Source organism: Pongo pygmaeus, chromosome 1 (genome assembly GCF_028885625.2).
Source record: "Pongo pygmaeus isolate AG05252 chromosome 1, NHGRI_mPonPyg2-v2.0_pri, whole genome shotgun sequence".
Lineage (NCBI taxonomy): Eukaryota > Metazoa > Chordata > Mammalia > Primates > Hominidae > Pongo > Pongo pygmaeus.
The window spans coordinates 9,121,315-9,143,548 of record NC_072373.2 but is presented as its reverse complement, the minus strand read 5'-3'; the positions used below and the strand labels follow the sequence as shown (position 1 = coordinate 9,143,548).

Sequence of the window (22,234 nt, the reverse complement as noted above, 5' to 3'; positions counted from 1 at the left end):
AACATCAAACCAGCGATGAGATACCACTCCACGCTCACTAGGATGGTTATAACAAAACAGCAGCAGGTTCTGTTGTTGGCTCAAGATCTGGAGCTGGAGCTGGCCTGGGCTCTGGAGCTGGAACTGGAGCTGGGGCCAGAGCCTGCAGTGGCTGCATGGCAGGGTCTGGTGCTCTTGCTGGGACTGCCTTAGCCCTGGAGCTGGAGCTGTTGATGGAGCTTGCAAAGGAGCTCGGGAGCTGGTGCTATGGTGGTTGCTGCTCTTGCTTCCAGCTCTGCAGATTTCCCTAGAGCGGCTGGTTAAGCCTGGAGCTGGAGCTGGTGGTGGACCTAGCCCTGACACACACTCTGGAGGTGGCTTTTGAGCTTGAACTGGAGCTGGCCCTGGAGCTGCCAGAGGAGGAAAGAACACCAACATGACTGACTTTCCATGTGCCTTCTACTGACAAAAACCTTCCTTCTGCCTTTCCGAGAAGCTCAGAGAAATTCCACACCCAGGAAGTCTTCCAGACTGCAGTCAGCCACATGATTGGGCTGAGTTTCTCATTGCTGCGTCCCCTCCCCAGCTCTGGCAGCTCTGCTCTGTGCGGTCCAGCCCTGTCCCCTCCCCACGGGCTCACATGAACCCACCCCCAGGCCTCCTCACACACCGGCCCTGCTTCAGTGGGCCCTGGATGCTCCAACTGACCCCTGGGTGGCTCCTCCCTGTCTCCAGTTGCTCCAGCAGAGCACAGTGGACCCAGTCTCCCTGGTAGCTGGTGCTAGCACTGCAACCAAGGGAAAAAATCACCAACCAACACTTTGTTTGAGTGACTTCAAGGCATCAGCTCTCCCTGGTCTCAGGGAACAAAGGAGCAGGAGCTGCAGGATCCAGGGCATTGAGAGGCACCCCGGAAACTTTCCTTGTCCCCCTATTGCCAGCAATAGCTCTGGGGTCCAGTTCACTCATGAGGCCACTTCACCACAGCCAGGGCAGTGACTATGGGTTCATTTCCAGTGAGGACTGAAGGCTCTAACAGACGGTCTTTGCCTTATTCAAGATGAGTAGTTCGGTGCTCTGCCATGTTCTTCCTTACCCCACATCTCAGTCCTCCAGTCTCTCTCTGATTCTCTCTGCTGCAAAAGACTCCGAGGAAGTAGAAAGCATTTTCCAAGGACCACGGAGTTCAGTAAGTCATCTACAGGAACCTGGAGCCATAGACAGTTTCTAAACCTGAGGGAACCTTGAGGTGACCAACTCATAGCATCACAATATGTAAGGAGGGAAATGGAGGCCCTCTTGCCTGTAGCCCTCCTCAACCTAGGAGGTCTTGTCTCAGTTGAAGGTGCCCAGTATGGTGGACATAGAACCCCAAGTACCATCTGCTTCTGACTGCTGTGAGATGGTCTCAGACCAGCCAGACCCCTGGGTACCTTACAGCTCCCCCAGCCCAGTATCCTGGCATCTCTCTCCTTCCCAGGCCATCGTCCTGGTCATGGTGCTAGAAGAGTGCAGAGCTGCCTCCAGCCTTTTCTTATTTTTCCCTTGTTACCTCCTCAGGGTCCACTTTTCCTCTTACTTCAGCCCTATGATCATCAAGCATGTGGGTGCCCACCCATGGGGTTGCTAAGAGGTACAGGGTCCACATGGGAAAGCTAGGCAGGGGTCCCCAGTCTCTTAGGGAACCCCATGTGAGATGGTTGAGCCCTGGCCTAGGAGGTGGGAATCCATTATTCTCTGGACATGCCCATGTCCTATACCCTCACCAGTCTCTGCTTGTCTCTGGGACTCAGGTTCCCAAATGTCCAATGGCGGGTGGACTGGAACTGTGTATATAGGAGCTTAGCATGGACAGTGTTATTCCCTTCACCCTGACAGGGTGAGGCAGAGAGGAGCTTCAGGGTCCACACAGACTCTCTTCCTGGGAAGGACACAAGCAGAACAAGCGCAGGGCCACTGGGCCTCATGTTCATGGTGGGCAAGCCCACTGGGCCAGTGTGGGCTGCAGACAGTGCATCCATGAAGCTCCTCTGCACAGCACATGGGAAAGGCACCAGTGGTTCCTCCAATATCTGATCTCACGTAGACTCTGTCTCCTGTAGCCAGGAAGTGTGTCAGCCTCACTTAGGTACATGGGCTTCAGCCGGGGGTTAGTTCACCTAAGAGAAACTGAGGCATGGGGACAATTAGAAGTAGACATGGACATGGGCTAAGTGAAAGCCCCAGATCTTTAGAATCGTACAGAGCATCCGCCCTTTTCTCTCTCATGCAGACAGGACTAAGTTCCAGAGAAAGGAAGCAACCCAGAATGTGCTATTATTTGCCAATTAATTGAAGGCAGGAAGTCTGCTCTGCTTCTCAGCCCATGCACCAGCAGACTTCAGAGGGCCTTCGTCCATCGCCAGTTGGGCTGAACTGTGGTGGTATCTGAGCTTCAATTTTCCTTTTGGTCAGTTATACATACAAATCTGATAAACCTTCGTGCCATGGCCTCTTCACAGAAATCTCTCCTTCATAAAAATCTCTCTTTTTAACACCTGAGCAGGACGAATGCAGCAGCTCTCTAAATGAGAACTCTCTAGGGACCTGCTTCAACCATGGGCCAGGGTCCTGCAGGGGCCAGGATCCAGGAATGCTAACTGCGCATGCGCTAGCCTGGAAGCTGCCGCGAGCCCCGCTCCCCCCGCCCCCGCCCCGTCCATGTGCCAGGTGTCTGGCCCCAGGGACTCAGCAGTGTGGGCTTTAGAGCGGCTCTCAGGACTTCTAGGAAAGGCTGGGGACGTATACATTCACGCCAGCCAAAAAGACCCCCTTCTCCTCTGTTCTCTGAAGCTCAGAATGGTGGAGAGTGGATAGGACTTGAATGGGCAACCCCCTGATACTGCAAGTTCCCTCTAGCTTTTGCCTTTTAACCCATTACCGTCCACCCTGGCACAAGGCAGATTGTTGCCCTCAGCTGCCAGATATATGGCATGGCACAGACGGGCAGTGGAATTGCAGCTCTGAGTACTCCCGGCCCCCATTCTCATCCCAGAATGGCTGGGGCAGCAGGACCCCGACACTTCACCCGCGAGCCTGGATAAAAAGGCTCCCATGACATCTCTCTTTAGCCAGCCCCGCTGGGTGCGATATTCAGAAGTGCTCCCCGAGGTTCCAATCCCCCGCTGTGCCCCACCTGTGGCAGAGTAAACCTACTTCCTCCAGACTTGCATGGCAGGGACTGATCAAGAAGGAAAGCGGCCCTCCCTCCAGGGCTCCGTGGTGATATCTGCATCAGCACACCAGCCCGGGGGGTCTGCACTCAGCGGGGTCTCAGGCCATCCAGCAGCTCATCAGCAGTGCTCAAAGGAATCGTGGTTGCCGACCACCAGTACAGGGAGCCTCATGCAGAAAGAGGGACACAAACACTACCCGTGTGTATATGCACATATATAGTATATAGAGTTATATTTATATATAGTATATAGAGTTATATATAGTATATAGAGTTATATATATATATAAATTTATATATATACTTATATGTATATATACACATACACACACATATATAAACATGTTATGTATGTGAAGGAGCACATTGATCGTCTGCATGGAGCATCTCATTAAAAAAAACCATGTAAACATGCATGCACACATTTATGTAAATGAATGAGAATGTGAGACAGACAGACTGGCAGAGAAAGAGACAATGAGAGAGACAGAGGCTGAGAGATGTGGCCAAACCATTTAATATGGTCAGATTTGGTGGTAGGACCTTGAATATATTTTATTTTCCCTTCTAAGTGATACTTAAATATTTTATAATTATGAACAGATAAACATCATATACATATGTATATAGTAAACAAAACTCCACAGAAACACACTCATTCACACACACAGACATTCTGCCAAGGACCCAATCTGCCCTCTCTCCGTGAGCTGGCAGCAAGGGAATAAGAAAATGCCACAGGATCCTATCATTGCCACTTCCAGGAGCCCCTCGGCTGACAGCCAGTCCCCTGCACCGCCCTTGTTTGTAGGCACAGCTCAAATGCCATCCCCCTGGAGTGGAGGAGCTGACCTCTTCTCCTGAACACATTATTGAGCTGTCATTCATCTCCATCAGAGTGGCAGGTTTATATGTCGGGTGACAACCAGCACTGGTGAGAATGTGGGAAGCAGAGACCCCGGCAGATACCCTGGGAGAATTGTTTATGGATACGCCTCTCTCGAGCTGGCAGCATCTATCAAAGCTCTAAACCGCTGTCTCTTTACTTAGCAGTGATAACTTTGGGACTTCATCCAGTAGACATTCGTGCACCATGTTTCAAGATTTATTTGTAAGACTATTCATCACAGCACTGGTTGAAATAACAAGGAATTGGAAACATGATTAACATCCCTGTAGGGAGGATGGGTGAAGAAAATTGGGTCCGTGTGAACCAGGGAATACCAAGCAGCTGCTGAGGTGGGTATGGTGGGTCTCTATGTGCCCACATTAGAAAGACTTCAAGGAAATTTATGTGAAAAAGTACAGTGATGGTCAGTCTGCATTGAGGATCTTAGTTTTTAAAAAATAAATATATACCATGTAAACATGCAGGCACGCATATATGTAAATGAATGTGCATGTGAGGCAGTGAGACAGACTGACAGGGCAGGAGAGAGACAGACAATGAGAGAGACAGACAATGAGAGAGACAGAGCCTGAGAGATGTGGCCAAACCATTTACTGATGATCAGATTTGGTGGTGGGACGTTGAAAATATTTTATTTTCTCCTTTAAGTAAAACTTACATATTTTACAATGTTCATCTTATCTTTACAATTATGAAAAGATCACATCATATTAAATACTATCCATTTAACACTCACCTATTAAATAATTGATGTATATTTCCTAGTTTTAATTTTTATAGGCATTTTATTACAAAGCCAGAAATATGTAATTTATTAGTAGTAAAAGAAGGAATTCAACATTAATGAAAAATAAAATAAAAGATCTAGTCCCTCCACCCAGACACAGTGCCCTCCCCATGAGATGCTCCTCCTCCTGTCCTGGTCCTCTGTGTGTAGCCCATGCGCCCTTGAGGGCTGGGTGGGGAACATTTCAAGCCCTCAGCTCCTCTGTGATCTGCTGTCCCCACAGGTGGACACTGCCCAGACATCCTCTAGCCCTTGTGCATTTTCAGTGGCCCTGTGTCACATCTTACTCAGCACCTTCTGCTGTTGGACATTGGGCCATTTTTCATTTTTCACTCTCATTGAAGGGAACACCTGCATCCATAAATCTCCATTTTTTTTAAGATGGTACCCTAGAAGTGAACATTCTGAGTCAAAAATATAAATGTGACACGTTTTCAAGGTGTTGGCTGCAGTTTCCAAGATGTGAGTCTCTTTATCAGGGTGGATGATTACTGAGGAAAGTGGGGGCTGCAGAGATCCTGGGGCTGAGCCCTGAGGGAACAAAGGGAGGTAGACAAGCCAGCAGTGGAGACCACCAGGGCACCTGGAATGAACCAGGGAGCCCAGAAAGCCCTGCTGAGCCCCTCCTGCTCCATAACTCAGCTTCTGAGCAAAGCAGCCAGGCGCTGCCATCCAGGAGAGAAGAGGGGGCAGATCTGGCCACCTTGCCTGTTTGGTCTCCCTCCAAGCACAGAGCTCCTTCCTCTCACTCAGGAAAGCACTTGTAAGGGGAGGTCAGCGAGTTATAGAGACCGCCGTGAATGTGTAGGAGACAGATGACATTCTCAGCTTTAACAGCAGCACCACTCCAGCTTGTGTGAACAGGAGAGAACTTCTCAAAGCACATGAGGTGCTCATGCAAGCTTCAGGACAGTCAGAGTATCAGGCCGGCAGATTTGGAGCTGGACACAGCTAGAAACACCAACCCACACAGGCTCCTCCAGCAATGACCCACGCCTCTACCCCTACACCAGCCACCAGCCCTGGTATCCTTCATATTCAGCTTCTGTGGGGGAGGGGGCTCTGCCTCCCACCAGCGACCCAATATGCTGTCTGCCTACCTGGAGCTCCTGGATTCTGTGGAAGACAGACACAAAAGTGGGTGGTTAGCATGGATAATGGGAACCAGGAGTCAGCTACTTTATTAATTAGAGGCCAATTCTTCAAAGAAGTTATGGAGAAAAAACACGCTTGACAATTCATTTTGAAAAAAAATTTTAATTATGAAATATAAATGAATCTTATATTTAACAAAGTATGATTATAGTAGTAACTATGCACTGTCTCCCGGAACCAACAAAGAATGAATCCAGTGTTGATTGGGTATTTGTGCCACAAATTTTCTAACCAAATTATAGCATTTTGGCAAAAATCTTCTGAAGCCTTTGTAATTTTTCTAAAGGTCTCTTTAATCCTGGGATACTTACATGGTTCTCATGGAAACCTCTTCGGAGTTTCCATGAATTTCCTTGGTGACTGTCTCTTCTTTAACTGTTACCTGATCTAACCCATCTCACTTACCCAAAATCTTACTTGTTTGTTTTAATAGAGATCAATCGTCATTCTTGTCTTTTTATTTGTGAAAATCTTTTATCTGGTCAGTTTTCAGATTTTCTTCTATCTCCAGTTTTCAGAAATGTAATTGGTGTGTTTTGGTGTCGTTTCCTGAAGCTTCTTGTGCTTGCGATTTCTTGTGCATTGAGTTTTCCTGTTTTGTAATTTTTGACATGTAGAAAATTTTGAGGCTGGGTGTAGTGTCTCACTCATGTAATCCCATCCTTTGGGAGGCCGAGGCAGGCAGATTGCTTGAGCCCAGGAGTTCGAGACCTTCCTGGGGAGTAGGTGAGATCCCGTCTCTACAAAAAATACAAATATTAGCTGCGCGTGGTGGTGTGTCCCTGTGATCCCAGCTACTTGGGAGGCTGAGATGGGAGGATTGTTTGAGCCTGGGAGGTTGAGGATGCGGTGAGCCATGAGTGTGTCACTGCACTCCAGCTCGAGTAACGAAGTGAGACCTTGTCTCAGAAAAAAAAAAAAGAGAGAGAGAGAGAAAAGAAAGGAAGAAAGAAGGAAGGAAGGAAGGAAAGAGAGAGAGAAAGAAAGAAAGAGAAAGAAAGAAAGAAAGAGAAAGAAAGAAAGAATGAATTGTGGCCCTCAAATTTTAAATTTTTTTAACTCTATCTTTACCATTTCCTTCAGGGACTCTAATTGCAGCTACAATAAGACACCTGAATTTGTCCTAAGGCTCACTGATGCTCTTTTTGTTTAATAAAACTCTTTTCTCCATGTTTTCTATCCACGTTGGATTATTTCTATTGCCCTGTCTTAAAATTTACAAATATTTTCTTTTGCAATATAAAATCTACATTCATCTCATCCAGTGTGTTTTTCATTTCATACCTTGTATTTTTTATCTCTAGAAGTTTATTTTCTCTCTTTCTTATATCCTCTATATCTGACTTGGTCAGTGTTTTCACTAGTACATTTCCTCTAGCGTAGTGAGCAGAATGAAATGAGATATAATTCTGTTTCAAGTTACTTATTCTCTAATCTTATCATCTTTGTTAATTATGAGTCAATTTCCATTCAGGATTTTTTTTCTTTAATGTGAGTTGTATCTTCTTTCCTTCCTGTCTGTCCTCCTTCCTTCATTTTTTTCCTTCCTTCATCCTTCCTTCCCCTCCCTTTCTCCTCCTGCCTTTCTCTCTCTCTCTTTCTCTCTCTCTCATCTTTCCTTCATTCCTTCCTTTCTTCCTTCCTTCCTTCCTTCCTAGTAAGTTTTTATTGGAAGAAAATAACGGATTTTAATCTTCTTGTGTGCTGGATATTTTTGTATTGCTAGAAATGTTCTTCAGTTTTGCTCTGGGATGTAATTAATTTCAGTTTGATCCTTTTGGGTCTTGCTTTTTATTGCATTTGGTGGGATCAAAACAGTTTTTCAATCTAGAGTTGTTAATGTTTCCCACCCTGGAGACAGCACCCTTCTCAGTCCTCTAGCAGATGCTCTACGAATTATAATGTTTTTCACTTTTGCCTTTGGGAACAGGCACTATTTCCAGCCCTGTATGAGCTCTGAGGATAATTCCCTCTAATTCTTTTTGGTGATTATTTCTCCACACTTAAGTAGTTTCATCACATGCAGAACTGCTCTGAAAATACTAGGGGATTCTCTGCAGACATCTGGGCTCTCTTTCTGTCAATCTTCTCCTCTGTGGCACAGCTCTGTCCTGGAAAATATAACTGCCTTGTCCTCTGCAGGTTCCCAGATTCATCTTCTCAACTCTGCAAGATTCTGGGCACTGCCTGAGTTCCCTTTTCCACACCACAGTCTGTAAACTTTCCCTAGTAGTAAATTGGGGCAACCATCTGGCTTTTCTGTTTATTTCTTGTCTTTGAAGGATCACTGTCCCTTGTTGCTTAATGTTCATTGTCAAGCAAGCAGCAGCTTCATATATTTTGTATATTTTATACATTTTGTTTTTTAGTTACTTTAGGCAGGAAAGTAAATCGGATCCATTTTAGTCCATCTTAGTTGTATATTGAAGTGTATGTATCCTGACATACTCATATGAAAAAAATACGAAAATATGAAATTTAAAAAATCTCCATTGGGATCATCTGAATTTTATCCATACTCTTCCTATATCCATTATGTAGCTTTTCTGTTTTCCCTTGTAGTTAGTATTAACCACTTCAAGTAGCACCACAACAATTCAGTTGTTTCCGTGTGATGAATACTGCGAAATGGTTAGGAGGCAGATTCAATTTCCAATGCAAGAGAATTACTTTTGCATCCGGTTTTAAGGATTCCTTTATTTGTACCTAAAACACTACCACAAGCAAAGCTCAGAGTTACAGGAAAGAGAGTAAAATTCTTAAATATTAGGTTATTATATGCGGTTTTGGTTTTTAGACCCTTGTCTTCTAACCAAGAGGTACGTACCTCTTTGTATTAGACCTATGTGTAGTAATGCCACATAGCAATCACTTATCTAAGAGATATGCAGCATTATGCAGGACAAATCTCAACCATACAAGATGTTGTTTGACTTTTAATTGAGTCTTCAAATAACTTCCCCACATTTTCATAAAGGGGAAGAAACTGAGAGGATATCTCAACATGTACTAGACCTTTCAATTCCCAGAAACGTTCTTGAAGTGTCTATGTGAGATTAGCTGATATAAGTCTCACTGTTCATTGGCCAGGACAGAGACTTTGGTTAGGTCTACTGGGGATCCAGTGTACTGAGTCACTCAAAGTTAATGGTCCTTTAACAACTTTAGCTGGTTAGAACCACTGTACTTGAACACAGTACATGTCTGCTTCAAATACTGCCCCATCTCCTTGCCCACCTTATTCCAGTTAGTACACACTCATCCATGGGAATGTCTAGACAGCTCAGGAAATACATTTTCTATTGACTTTTTTATTTCTTATTTCAATTTTTCTTTACATAATAAGTAAATGGAAGAGAGGAATTGTCCCGTCTTCTCTACCCAATAGCACTGGAGTTAGAGGGTCTGGATTTAAGTCTTGGTTTCACCACTTACAGTGCTGGAGTTAGAGGGACTGGATTTAAGTCTTGGTTTCATCACTTACAGTGCAATCTCATGTATGTTACCAGCCTCTCTTGTCTCAGGTTCCCATAAAAGATACAGGTAATAATGGCTTTGAGGATTAAACAATAATCCATGTAGAACACTAATCATAGCATGTACACGTATTAAATATTTAGCAACTTTATTTCCTTTTAAGCGAGTTTATTGTAAGCTCTAGAGATAGTGTCATCCATGGTACATTTCCCAGCATAGACCAGAACCTAGCAGGTGCCTGGCACAACACATCAGGTGCTTTTGGCAGGTAGTGGTGGCTCAATAAATGTGCTCAATGAGAGAGTGAGTGAATTCCTTTTGTATCCCAAGTCACTTAGCACAATATCATGCATAGTAGGTACATAAAAGATGTTTTCCATTAAATTCAGTCTTTTTCCTCTCTGTATCTCTGACCAAAGTCACTTTGTGTTCAGATTCAAAAATATCTAAAGACTGATATTTAGCAGGAAACTTTTAAAATAACTAATTATCAAAAGTAAAAACGCTTAGAAGTCAAAAACTATCCAGATCAATTTCTATATTAAGAACTTTACTATGATGTGGATGATTAGATAATTAAAATGATTAAAAAATGACTGCTTTGAATATGGAAACTTCTACTAAGAAAGGAGGAAGAGTGCAAACCTGCATCTTTTAAATGTTATACGAGGAAATCACGCCCCAAATGATAAAATTATAGCCTCAGTGCCTGAATTAGAAGTAAAAGAAAAATTCAGGAAAGCGGAAAAACAAAAACCACTGGTATGATAAGCTCCTCAAAACTCCTAGAAATAAAAATGAGACTGGCTGATGTCAGCACTGTTGGTTCTTCCAGAAGCCTCGTCTGTCAGCTTGATGACACTGTCTCCATCATATGAGAGGCAGTTTACTTTGGTTCTTTAAGGATACCTTCATGTGTAAAGAATATAAATTCTTGTTAACCATGAGGCCTGTATAAATGCTCAATAGTAAAGATAGCTTTTGCTTTGGGGAAACTCAGGCTAGAACTGAACATAAAGACAGCGAGCGTATCACAGCTGCTAAACATTTCATTCATCGCGCTCAAGTCATGACAATGAACTGGTGAAAATGAATTCGCTTTTGTATCCTGAGTGTGAAACAGAAAGCAAATATGAAATGTAAAAATGAGAGATATGTGGGTTTAAGGTTTTTGTAATGCTCTGAAACAATTCAGAGAGCCTTATTGCAGGTTTCTGTTGCACAGTTTTACTGTGAAGGCTCAGGATGGTGTGCATGGTACAAGATGCACACGGCCAGTTGAGGAACCCACTCCCGTGCCGAGCGACTGCACCCAGCCCAGGGCTGCTGTTGCTGCTTCCTGTCTTCTCCTCTGCACACAGCCACTCCTGTGAAGTGCCACCGTGGTTTTGGAAAGTTGGGGATTGAGATGGCGTTAGGATGTATCTCTCAGGAATTCCAGGACGGAGCTTTGTACATCACACATATTGGATAAAATTTTTATAAAATGAACCCGTGGGAATAAGAACATGAATGGAGAGAAAGTGATCCTAGTCCCTAAGGAGGATGGGACTTAAGGGCAAGTCTGCAGGCACCTGCTGAGCAGGGAATGTAGAGTGAGCCTGTAATAGTCAGGGTTGGAAATGAGGAAACCAACCTGATGATAGGCCTGCCCCCAGCTAAGGAGCAGTCATCGTAATGTCAAAGCCCTGGGGATGTGACACCCAGGGCAGGACAGCGATGGCATCAGTTTCAAAGGGTCTTGGAAGTTTAAGTGTTGAGGGCACAGTCTCTGTGACACTGACCTTATATGATGGATGAGTTCCTTTTGGTTCCAGGAAAGTTCATTTCACAGGAGACAGAGACCAGAGAGAGAGAGAGAGAGAGAGGCAGGATCCAGCCCACTGGAGAAGAGCAGCAGGAGCCAGTCTCGGTGCTTAGACCCCCGTCAAATAAGCAGAGAGCAAGGAAGTCTAGGCTTATATGAGATTTCAATGTAAACCAGGAACCAGGCAGGAAACTCAACCATCTGGACAGAGATCATAGATTTACAGAGGGGCCTGCAGCTCCCAGGGCAATGGATAGCAGCCTTAGGCATCAAACCCAAACCAGACACCCGCTCTCAGAGCTAAGGGCCTAGTGGACACCGGGCTTCATTCTCACCAGCTCAGGGACCGGGCAGGACCAAGCCTGCAGTGGGGCAGGGGTGGGGCAGGCAGAGGTTGAAGGAAGCCTCAGCATGTACAGGCCTCTATGTTACTTCTCACTCTCCCAGTGACTCAATTTTTCACAGATATTTTAAATCCTAATGTAGTAGACAGGGCACCTTGTAGTGACTTTACACCCGTGGATCTTGGGGCATCACTGTTTGTTTCTTGGCAAGTGACTGAGGCCTGTCTAGCTCTGTACAGGGCCAACTAATTAGAGCTGGCTACTCAACAGAGAGCAGAGGATATTCACAATGATTAGCAGATCTGTTCAGGAATTTTGAGTTGTTTTTTGTGTGTTTTAAAATTTCATTTATTTTTATATTTACTGTGTTAACTAATGTGCCTGTGTTTGTGTGTGCACAGAGTTTAGAATGACAGGGTAACAACATGAAGGCAGAGTGGCTTTGTGGTTAGAATGAAATGTTGTTCAAATACCCCATGCCTCCTTCCGACCCTAGATTCATTTTTTTCTGTTAGGGCGTCATGTCTCCAAGAGGCTTTCTTTGATTAAAAAAAAAAAAAAAAAAAAAAAAAAACTTTTGAATAATTTAATAAAATAGCCCCTATTCTTTGCACACCTACGATATGTCAGGCATTTTTTTTGAATACATGGATATCATATCTCTATTTGACAGATGAGAACACTGAGACTCAGAGGGTAAGTAAGTTCACAAGGACTGTAAAGCTAGTGAGTGAATAGCTGAGCTAGAATTAGAAGCAGGTGTATTTGAGTCTTCTAGAAAGATAACTCCCCAGATTAAGCAGTTGTCTGTTGTTACTGTCTACCTCTGTCTTGGACTGGGACAAACTTATGTATGTTAGAACAATGAGTAAGTGTATATCAGTGGGAGGCAGGGCAGATGGACAGTGGCAGAGACAGCTGCCTGGGACATGGAAAGGCCATGCACCCCATCCTTTAAAGCAACAGCATTGGGTTCACTCTTACCTGCATTAGAGTTGGGATTTCTTCATTTCACCTTTTGTTTTGTTACCCTGCTGAGTTGACTTATTTTTCTCTGATTCTAGGTCAACCAGAAGGATTTGTTACAGATGGTTTTTGGGTAAACAAGGGCTAATGATGGAAAAATCACATTCTGGAGTAAAAGCCTGGGGGAAAGATTCTGGAATCCAAGGCTACCAGAGCAGGCCATGAAAAGAATGAAGTAACATGAGCCAAAGTAGACAGATCTGGAGGAAGGGTTCTGGGCTCAACAACATCAGGACAGCCAAGCAGGAAGTAAAGGCCCAAGGAGGTACCAGGGATCTGACATCTGCATCGATCAGTGGATGGAATTAGCAGACCGGAGTGAAAGCCAAAGACCTGGTGGTGATGAATCCCACCCTTAGAGGACTGAGGATGGCCTGGCTGCCACCCAGATGGGTCAGTGCCCAGGATTGAGCAGTCAGTGCTCGTGCCAGCAAGTTGATGCCTATGTCCAACTGATTGGGGTTATGCTGAATATGGTCCCTGACTAGTATGGCTGCAAATTCAAGCTGGGAGACATGCGATCATTAGAAGACCTATTTCCAAACCCAGAAAAAATAGGATCCCAGGAAATCAGCTGGATAAGAAGTTTTAAAAGGGGAGAAGGATTTAAAAAATCATGGTTAATGTAACAGATCTCACCCATCTGAGACCAAGGTCCATTCACCATCGTTAAATGCCTCCTACTTAATGTGGGCTGACAGGGGTTAGAGAGTGAGCACTGGTAGCCAGAAAGTGGAGAACTCTAGAGATGTTGTTTTCTGTGTCCCCAAGCCTTGTACACTGCTTGGCTCTTAGTAAGCACCCAATATATATCTGTTGATTGCAGAAGTACAGCTCAGATTCCCAGTGAGTTTTCAGCCATTGTGATTTTTCTAACTAATGTTGCTATAAGCACCTAACAAAACATTGCATTATTAGTAAACTTACAATCTGTAAAACAAATTAGTAAATTAATATCATAAACTTACTATTTAACTCATTCCTTTGTTTAATGACACAATCTTGATTTTATTCTGATAATCTCTGATTGAATAAACAATGAGTTGCCAGGTGCCAGAATGACATGAGAAATCTTTATTACAACTTCTGATCCATGATTGAATTTGAACCTGTGAATTGCTGAAGTCTTGAACACTTAAAGGAAATAATGTAATGCAGTTAGTTGATGTCTAGGTCTTCTCTGACCTTTTATCCCTACCTCATCCTAGAGCACCAGGAACCTTCCCTAGCACAGCACTAAGGTCCCAGCAGGACAACTGCTCTGTCACTGACCAGCTCTGCTCTTGACTGTCTGGCTTTGTGGGGCCAGAGATTTATCTGGTTCACCTTTGTATTTCTAGTGTCCACTCTGCTGATTTCATTGTCATCGTAGGTACTCAATAATTTTTTCTAAAATGAATGAATATGGTGAGCCAAAATTCACAATCTGATTATTGGTCTTTATATATCTAAACTTTCCTTCCTTTCTTCCTTCCTTCCTCCTTCCTTCCTTCTCTCCTTCTTTCTTCCTTTTTTCCTTCCTTCTTCCTTCCTTCCTTTTTGTTTCAATTGATAGTCTGAGACTGAAACCACATTGCTGACTGGAGGAACCTAACTTGCTTCATGCCAAGAGTCACTCATCACAGAGCAGGGGAAAGCCTTCCTTTGATTGAGATTGGCCACCAGACATAAAAAAGAGTATCAGAGAGGATTTTTAAAACATGCCTCATGTGAAACCATCACCTACATCCTACACTGAGGCTTACCAAGCTTCCTCAGGAGGCAAAACAGCATCTCCCTGGAGGAAAGTAAATCTCCATTTATTTGTTTCTTTGGTTTTCTAAAGTGGGTACATGTTGGTTTTTACAAGAAAATCTCCTTGGTCCTCAACTTCTGCGGCATCCCATGAGCATCAGAACACAAACTGCCCAACACACACAAAAATTGCATGCTCTATTCAGATCAATAAAGCAAGATGGAAAATTAACTAAATGCAGAGCTTTCTAGGGACACTAAAATAATTCATCAGGGCAAGGTGTGATGGCTCATGCCTATAATCCCAGCACTTTAGGAGGCCGAGGCAGGTGGATCACCTGAGGTCAGGAGTTCAAGATCAGCCTGGCCAACATAGCGAAACCCCCGTCTCTACTAAAAATACAAAAATTAGCCGTGCATGGTGGTGGGCAGCTGTAATCCCAGCTACTCAGGAGGCTGAGGTGGGAGAATTGCTTGAACCTGGGAGGCAGAAGTTGCAGTGAGCCAAGGTCATGCCACTGCACTCCAGCCTGGGTGACAGAGCAAGACTGCACCTTACTTTAAAAAATAATAACAATAATAATTCATCATAATATGCTGAGTTAAACAAGAGGCAAACCTGAATAAACAAAGTTTCTGTGTACACCCAGGTCATAGGATAGAACTCATGTTGAATATTCCAGCATTTCTTAACAAGCAATTAGGAATTTGTTCTAATTGTTTTACTGTGCTCTCTGTGGACACATTGTCTATATGATTAGCATGTGAGACACCAAAAAGCAGCAACTCCTACTCATCTTTTCATTGTTTTACTTAGAAAATTGGTTAAATTAGGGAATAGTTAAATAACGTTGCCAGGATTCCATTTGTAACCAGTTCTAGTCTCTTTTATCAGTAGTTTACTTTGCCTTTCAGTTAGTTGTTCATGGAAAAAATATATAAATTACTCATTCTGCAAGTAAACATCAACACATACAATGGGATACCACTCATCCTTTAAAAGAAATGAGATCTACTATATGGATGAACTTTAACAACATTACGCTAAATGTAATCAGCCAGGCAGAAATGTACAAATATTGTATGATTCCACACCCGTATGAGGAACCTAGAATAGGCACAGTCAGAAACAGAGAGTTAATAGAGATTCCTATGGGATGAGATTTAGGAGGATTGCAGAGTTATTGTTTAATGGACACAAAGTTTTGGTTTGGTACAATAACAAATTTCTGGAAATGAATAATGTGAATAGACTTACTATGACTGAGTTGTATACTTCACATCGTTAATATGGTAAATTTAATGTTATTATCTTTTATCACAATTTTTAAATGGCCCAAATAAGTACAAATCAACATAACATTATTTATTTGCTCACTAGATAGGAAACCATATTATTAAATTTCTTTAGAAAAGCTCAAATGTGAAATCTTTTGTCCAAAAAATAGATCAAAGTAGCTCTGGAAATCCTTCAGACATTAAGAATAAGATAGCTGGGAAAGAAATAGTGAAGGCCAGCTCTGATTGCCAGACAGAACTGTGGGCAGCCTGAGGAGACCTATCACTGACATGTCCTCAGTAATTCCACCCCAGGATAGATATTCAGCAACCATTTGGCTTTGCTTTCAATTAAAAGGATTACCTTTTTATTTAATTTAAAAAGTTGAAATTCCATGGGATCACTTGCTGATTGCCATGACTTAAAAAATAGACATATTTAAGTTTTAACTTGGCTTTTAATTTTATAGGAAGAGTGTGAAAGTGTAAAGGAGGAGAGAAAGTGTCACCTTTTCTTTTCACATAAGAAAGCGTGACTTCAAGACTGGCAAAGACATAAAATATGGGATCCTTATGAGATGCATCTGGGTGGGCTGATGCTGGCAATTCTACTCAGAGAAACACCCAAGAGAAATAAAAGCTAATGTATACGTCAAAACTTTTACATAGATGTTCAAAGAGGTATTATTCATGATAGCCAAAAAACCCCAGAATCAATCCAAGTATCTACCTACCGATGAACAAATAAATGAATGTAGTATATCTATAAATGAAATATTATTCAGCATTTAAAAAGTAATCAGGTACTGAATCATGCTATACCATTGATGACATATATACATAATGTTATTCAGTCCTATAAAAAAAGGAAATCCAGCTATTTGTGGCAGCATGGATGAACATAAAGGACATTATGCTAAATTAAATAAGACCAGAAAGACAAATACTGCATATTCTCACTGATACGTGGAATCTAAAGACGTCGAACTCAAAGAAACAGAGAGTAGAAGGGAGGTTGCCAGGGGCTGAGGAATGGGAAATTGGGGGATTTAGCTGAAGGGTACAAACTTTCAAGTGTAAGATGAATAAGTTTTGGAGATCAAATACACAGTACAGTAACTATGCTTAATAATACTAATACTGTATAGTTATGGTAAATATGCTTAATAATACTTAACATTTGCTGAGAGAGTAGATCTTAAATGTTAACACACACACACACACACACACACACACCAAGTAACTATATAAGGCGATGGATATGTTAATCAGCTTAATTATGATAATCATTTCACTATACATATCTCAAAGCATCATATTGTAAATATTAAATATATACAATTTTTATTTGTCAAAAAATTGTGAAAGATCAATATTAACTCCATGATTTTTTCAGTTACTGCAGCTAAAGAAGACAAGAGCAGTTTTAGAATTCTGCAATTCTGCATTTCATGATATATTGACATAATTTATTTCTACTCCTTTTCCAGAAGATCAGGTCTTTCTGTGCATCGTAAATCACCAGGCATGCTCATTTCTCTGAAAAACCTATATTTTAGGCCATCTTATCATTAAATAAATTGTTTAATGAATAAACCACCACTGACTTATAGCCATACCAAGCTTTACGCATTCACATAGTTATTGTTTTATAAGTAAAATCCTGTTGTTAAACTTTAGTTCCACAAAATCTAATATTCTGAAAGACCTACCTTCTAACAGCAACATGAACCTCTCCAACATGTATAAATCTCATACCTGGAGCTGACCAAGAGGAAAGAGAGCCTCAGAGACCATCAGAGCCATTCCTGCAGTGGATGAAGGTCTTCGGAAGTCTCTGCTGGTGTGTGTGGGGGGCAGCAGAGCTGGCTTCCTGCCCCCAATTAACTGGTAAATAATATTACAATCTGGGCTGCTCTGAGCCCAAATCAGATGGTTTTAGAGTGCTGCTTCTCAGAGAGGATATAGAAAGGTAATCAGAATTGTCAGCATAATCCTCCCTGCTCAGTGTCAGAAAAGGAGCCTTGTTTATTTCAAGTTACTCTGCTCAAGAAATGTTATTTTAACATGATTTACCAGAAACAAAGGTGAACCTACAACCAGTAGTAAGAAAATCTCAAGACATTCTCAAATTGCTCAATATACTTCAGTTCTGTTTAGATTTATTGAGCTCCTACTATTTTAAAAGCACCAGCCTGGAATCTGGAGATAGTAAGTGGAGTAAGACCCTGTCCACTCTCTCAAGGCAGGGATTGGTGACATTGGGCAAGACACACCATTTCTCTGGGTTCTGGCTGCCTCATTTATGAAAAGCGACAACTTGAGTAGTTAATTTCTAAAGTTCCATTTGTGTTAAAAGGAATTTTTACAAACAAGCAAAAAACTTTCTTATTGTAGAAATCCTTAGATAGCAAAGTAGATTTTAACTTAAGATCCATGTTTTTAAATGACAGTGTCATGAACATAAAAGGAGGGAATATATCTGGCCACAGTATTTAAGTTACTCTTTGTTATTAGTATCAGAATATTGCAGTCTCTATTTTATGTCATCAAGTTTTCTTATTCCAAGAAGCAAGGCAAATAAACCCACAATTTTCTACTAATTTTTCAGAAGTTGGGAATTATTTTCTAGTAAGAGAGCATGAAACCACTTTTCTTACTTACACATTTGTAGACATCTGAACTCCCATGCCAAGAGGGGATGCCAGAAGAGATGAGGTGAGGGGGTAACTTTGGCTAGTGAGGGCTCCCAGGGTCAGCATGCTGGGGGTGTCTTCCAATTGGAGTTGGGATAATGCTGCAATCCAAGTCAAGTGCAGAACCAGAAACAAGATGATGGCAAGTGAGCCAGAGAAGGGAGATCCAATGGGCTCCCCAGAGAAGGGAGATCCAGAAAAGGGAGATCCAAGGGAAGTCAGAGGTGACCCCCAAGACCTAGAGTGAAGTAACACAGAGTAGGCCAATGAAGGAGGCCAATGTAAGCAGAGAAGGCAAAACAAGAGCGTGATTCTGGGAAATACCTGAGACCAGGTAGGTCCAGGCTGGGGGTTGCAGTGGGAAGGCAGTCGGGATTAAAGGACCTGGCAGGTTGTCAAGATGCATGTTTATGATGACCTCGTATCTGGGCTGTTCTAGGAAAGTCCCAATTTCAAATACCGTAGTATTTTTGTCAGATGTTGCAACCCAAGTGCCTTCATTCAGCTGTACTTGGCACCTCTGCTTGGCCAGGTGCTGGGCTAAAAATCTGCGACGTAGTCGGAACCAAGGTGTAGACTTTGCTTTCAGGTCGTCCACTGTCCTGTGCAGGGGGCTAAGGATTATAGCAAGTATGGCAGAAAGCACAACTACCAGGTTATTGTAATAAAACCTAATCTCTCCCTCAAAATTATTATAACCACTGGTCATTACTCTGATCTGATCCTCTTTTAAGAAATAAAGGATTTTTGGGGAGGCCGAGGAAGGTGGATCACCTGAGGTTAGGAGTTCACGACCCGCCTGGCCAACATGGTAAAACTCCATCTCTACTAAAAATGCAAAAATTAGCCTGGCATGGTGGCACATGCTTGTAATCCAAGCTAGTCTGGAGGCTGAGGCAGGAGAATCACTTGAACCCACAAGGCAGAGGTTGCAGTGAGCTGGGATCGTGCCACTGCACTCCAGCCTGGGCAACAGAGTGAGACTCTGTCAAGAAAGAAAGGAAAGAAAGACAGAAAGAGAGAAGGAAAGGAAAGGAAAAAAGGAAGAAGGAAGGGAGGAAGGAAGGAAGGAAGGAAAGAAAGAAAGAAAAAGAAAGAAAGAAAGAAAGAAAGAAAGAAAGAAAGAAAGAAAGAAAGAAAGAAAGAAAGAAAGAAAAAGAAAAGAAAGAAAGAAAGAAAGAAAAAGAAAGGAGGGAGGGAGGGAAGAAGGAAAGAAGAAAGGAAGGAGGGTAGGAAGGAAGGAAGGTAGGAAGGAAGGAAGGTAGGAAGGAAGGAAGGAAGGATTTTTGCAAAGGTCGCACACAGACACTGAGTTCTTTGGGGATAGTAAACAATGTATACTAGACTTTGGCTATGCTAACTGTGAGATGTCCAGTTTCACACACTTGTGGCTGAGACTTCCTGCTGTTCACCTGTATTTTGTCCTCCCTTGTTTCCATTATATTCTCGCCGTCCCATAAGCAGATTGCTTGCTACCAAAAGATTCCTATCACAAAGAAGTAACATGATTACCAAATATCTTTAGTGCATTACATCTAATAGTCAGAAGATATTTTATATAGACAGACGTTTATAGATAGAGGAGGGAGAGATGAATCTGGACGCAAATCCTGATGATGGACAAATAATTTTACAAGTTTGCACGCATCACAAGGTGTATCTCCCAGACACTCCCTGGACTGTCTCCCAGACACTCCCTGGACTGTCTCCCAGATACTCCCTGGATTGTCTTATATTTGTTTCTTGTGTGGAATTTTCACTGGCTTCCCATTTAAATTGAAAAATAAAAGCAAATAAATATTTCTTTACAAATTCTCTAGGATTAGGCCCATGGCCTGGGCTTGCAGGGCATGCAGCTGAGCGGTGCTGGGAGGGCAGCAGAAGTGGCAACAGTGCCACCAGATCCAGTTCCAGGCACCAAATCGAACATGAAGCCAGGAAGTCCAAGACTTGCCTGGGATTGGACACAGTGAATGGATATCAGACCTGGGGCATGCCAAGGAAATATTTTGAAAGTTGGAAAAGTATGTTGATATAGATGCTGGAAAGTATACCACTGGCTTGGGCTAGGCCAAGATAGGCTCCTGCACACATAGAGAAAAGATCAACTCTCTTTGCATGCCTGTGGTTCAGAATCCTATGGAGAGAAAAAACCTTTCCTATGATTGCACTGGGTGACTAGAAGTTGGAACAGAGACAATCACGGACAAATCAAAGTCAGTAAAGACTAATTTGATGCAGCTGTTTGAGGAGTCTGGGGATATAGATATAGAAGGAACTGACACAACTCATGCACGCCATGGAGCCCCAGCTGCTGTCTTCAGTGCCGTTAAATGGATTGAGTCCAGCTCCTGGGATGGACAGTTTGCCCTGGAGCTTGTAGGAGATATTGCTGTATATCTCACAGGAAATATTAGACTGACAGGTGGAGTCGGAGCAGTAGCTCTGCTAATTGAGCCAAAGGCAACTTTAATTTTTGAATGAGGGCTTCATGGGACACATATGCAACGTGCCTATGACTTTTATGAGCCTGATATGCTCTCTGAATGTCCTATAGTAGATGGAAAACCCTCCACACAGTGCTGCTTCAGTGCGTTACACCACTGCTATTCTGTTGACTGAAAAAAGATCCGTGCCCAGTGGCAGAAAGAGGGAAATGATAAAGATTTTACCTTGAATAATTTTGGCGTCTTGATCCTTCACTCACCATATTGTAAACTGGTGAGTTTATCTCTAGCTCGGATGTTGCGGAATGACTTCCTTAATGATCAGAACAGAGATAAAAATAGTGTTTAGAATGTCCTGGAAGCCTTTGGGAATGTTAAATTAGAAGACATCTATTTTGATACAGATGTGGAGATGGCATTTATGAAGGATAGTTCTGAACTCTTCCATCAGAAAACAAAGGCATCTTTGCTGTATCCAATGAAAATGGAAATACATACACATTGTCAGTATATGGTTCCCTGCAACTGTCCCAGCACAGTACTCACCTCAGCAACGATCAGGGAAGAGACTGGAGTGTTCTCGTATGGTTCTGGTTCAGCCGCCACCCTGTACTCTCTTAAAGTTACACAAGATGCCACAACAGTTTCTGCTATTGATAAAATAACAGCAAGCTTATGGGATCTTAAATCAAGGTGTAGCTCAAGAACTTGTGTGGTACCAGATGTCTTTGTTGAAAACACGAAGCTCAGAGAGGACACCCATCACTTGGTCAACTCTGTTCCCCAGGGCCCAAGAGATTCACTCTTTGAAGAAACATAGTACTTAGCTAGGGTGCGTGAAAAGCACAGAAGAACTTACGCTCCGTGTCCTTCTCCAAATGATGACACTTGGGATGAAGGAGTCAGACTTGTGCATTCAAACACAGTAACTGATCATATTCCAAGCCCTGCTAAGACAGTGCCAAGACTCCCTGCCACAGCAGCAGAAACAGGAGCAGCTGTCATTAGTAACGGGGAACATTAAGATATTCTGTGAGGTGCAAGGTTTCGGTGTGAGGGTGGGGATAGGATTACATGTTGCTCAGATTTTTATGTGAGTGACATGGAGCCTGGATGACCATAGTGTACTTGGGAAAGTCTCTTTTTCTCAATTTGCTGACATGTTTCCCATTGTGGTCTGGCCAATGCCAAGTGCACTTGAGTGATGTTAAGGGCTCTGTAAAACTTCAGACCTCTCTAGCCGTTCGTATACACGAAGTTTAGTTTTCAACCATGGTATAATGAATCCCGTTCTTCTGTCAGAGGAAAGCAGAGGTACTAATCTTCAATTAAATTTTTTTAAAACAGGTAAGAATTTTGTACTTTGAACAACAAGCTTAC

At 42.8% G+C, this 22,234-nt stretch overlaps 1 pseudogene; it reads left to right on the top strand.

Annotated features, from left to right (window-relative positions):
- The first annotated feature begins 3,189 nt into the window (after positions 1 to 3,189).
- On the top strand, positions 3,190 to 21,878 carry LOC129016751 (hydroxymethylglutaryl-CoA synthase, cytoplasmic-like; annotated as a pseudogene).
- Positions 21,879 to 22,234: the final 356 nt, after the last annotated feature.